The sequence below is a fragment of the Palaemon carinicauda genome, chromosome 29, assembly GCF_036898095.1.
Source record: "Palaemon carinicauda isolate YSFRI2023 chromosome 29, ASM3689809v2, whole genome shotgun sequence".
NCBI classification, from domain to species: domain Eukaryota; kingdom Metazoa; phylum Arthropoda; class Malacostraca; order Decapoda; family Palaemonidae; genus Palaemon; species Palaemon carinicauda.
This window is the reverse complement of record NC_090753.1, coordinates 21,698,855-21,701,354: the sequence shown is the minus strand read 5'-3', so window position 1 is coordinate 21,701,354 and position 2,500 is coordinate 21,698,855.

Genomic DNA, 2,500 nt, shown 5'->3' with positions numbered 1-2,500 from the left:
ATGGGAATTATTTGCATTTCACGCATTGCGACATCAACAACATTTCGTCTCTTCAAAGGAAATGCCCATAAAAACAAAGTGACGTTTTTGGAGTCCTATTTGCATTTCATTAGGTGAATTGGAGTTTGCATTCCTCATGAATTTGTGTTAGTATTTGTTCCACTGGTTGTTGATTGCTAGTGTTTTTGGTAATTCCTTAATTTCAGGTTAATTGGTTCAAAAATTGCCATCATAATTACACTGAAAATGCCACGATAGATTATAGTCACGTTAATTTTTCCTGGAAATGGAATACTTGGTGTTCATTCAAAAAAAAAAAAGAAAAAAAAAAAAAAGATAACCTTTTTTTTCAGTCTCCAAAAATAGGGGAGTAAAAAAAAAAAGGAAAAAAAAATTCTTCGTCTGGTCAGTTTATTACCACCTTTTCCACAGTTTTCACTGCCTTTAAAAAGTAGAGTAAAGTAAAAAAGAAAACTTCGTTTGTCTTGTATGCAGGATACAGAATTATCTTGGCAGATGAGCATGAGTCTTTAACAAACAATTACAAGATGGATGAGCTTCATTTGTCGAAATCGAGGCGACATGACTGAGGATACGGAGCCATTATCTTTTAAAGTTGGTTCCTGCTTCACCAGAATTACCAAAGGAATTTTCTCTTTTTCCTTCGACTCTTAATCAGCAATCTTCAAAGCATGATACAATTACGGAAAGTAAATAAATACAAGGGGAATATTAACTAAGAAATAATGAAGTCATCGCTGGCGTAACTCATTGCTGGACCAACTCATCGGCTCAAGGATGGTGGTTCGATGAAACTCTATAGATATTAAAAGAACTATATTCAAAATAAAAATTGGACACTTTCAGAATATTAAAAATGAATTTTAATCCTATTATTAGTATACATTAAAAACAGCTTTATTTAGAATCACAATGCTCAGAATGTTGAATAGATTGTATTTTTTATTGTTTTTTGTTTAAAGACAAGTACATGATGTTGAGGGGAAAAAATGAATTATTTATTTCATGATGACCGAAATATCTCGCAAATATTCAATTAAAATTCTTGACAGTTCTAAGAATGCGGGTATCCGTATCCCTGTACTTCTTCAGTTTTGCTGGTGGTGTACTGCCTGCTATAAGCTATTCCAAATAACTGTCTCTACCTTTTTGAGCTTATATGAGAGCGTTGATGAACTTCCATGGGGTTGGATGTTCCATTCCTAATTCAAGCTGTATTTGTCTGCTCGCTGCTTCAGCTTGGTTGCTAGTTTTGTCTTGACAATTCAATGCTCGGTCATATAAATTCCACATTTCCATCGGGAAAAATGGTGTACGTGTGCTATTTCGTCTGTTCAACCTACCTATATAATTATATTCGAGACAATTCAAGATTTGCGTATTCTCTATGAATAATCATCTGCTAAGGCATCAATATAAGAATCTATATGTCCAGTAGGTACAAAGGCAAGTGCCAGTATCATCTTTTACTTAAAAAGATAATTGGGCGTCGTCATTATAGCGAAAACTTTGGCCTAAAGTAGCAATGTGCTTCTGCATAGTTTGACACAGGTGAAAGAAGCACCCTATTACTTCAACGTCTGGAAAGATTTCCTTGGTAGCAAGGAATGCTGCAATTTCAAAATGACATACAATCGACTTCAAGTTTACTGTTGGTTCACTTTCATTTATCATTTCAAACAGTCTTGGATATGTAACTTTCTGCTTGTTGGGTAAAAGCATAAAGTACTGGAACGACACCTCCGTTTTTTTTTGAGACATTACAATATACACTTGAGAAAATAGTGTGGGAGCAATCTTAAGGGTGCCATCAACATACCAAACAACCTATGATACCAAATATTGCACCCAACTTTTGTTTTACCAAATAATAAAATTTGATCTGAGCCTGGACCACTGTCTCTTGATAAAAAATCTTCCCTCTGAGTTGCTTCTGATGTCGGGGTCGAATATTCATCCAGGATTGCTAACTGATGAAGGTCAAAAGGGATTGGCGGAGGGGCACTAATTTGATTCCGTTTCCGTCAAATAGTTTTCTTTAAAACAGACAAACTTGGCAAAGATCCTTATACTGCTAGGGGAACATTAATCAAAACTTCATTAATCACTGCACTTGGTTTTTCTATCATCTCTTCAGCTCGGGTTTTAATTTTTGTAGTAGTCCTTTCCACTTCCACTTTTATAGGTGAAGATTTTCACTACGTTTCCAAATCTTGTTTGTATTCTTGCTTTGCATCTGCAGAGCTGTTCACACGTCCAAAACATCAGATCGTTGTCGGTTTTACCCGTTTTATAAAAAATTAACATATATCAAATATGACAAAACTTTTCCTTGCCTCTCTGACTTAAAAGTGGCTCCATTGTAATGGGTAGATTCAGAATATAATACTATAGGGGTGTGAGAGATATAGAAAGCAGAGGTTCTCCAGAACATATAACGACTTCCGATTGTTTGAAAACTTATTAACCCTTTTTAAAA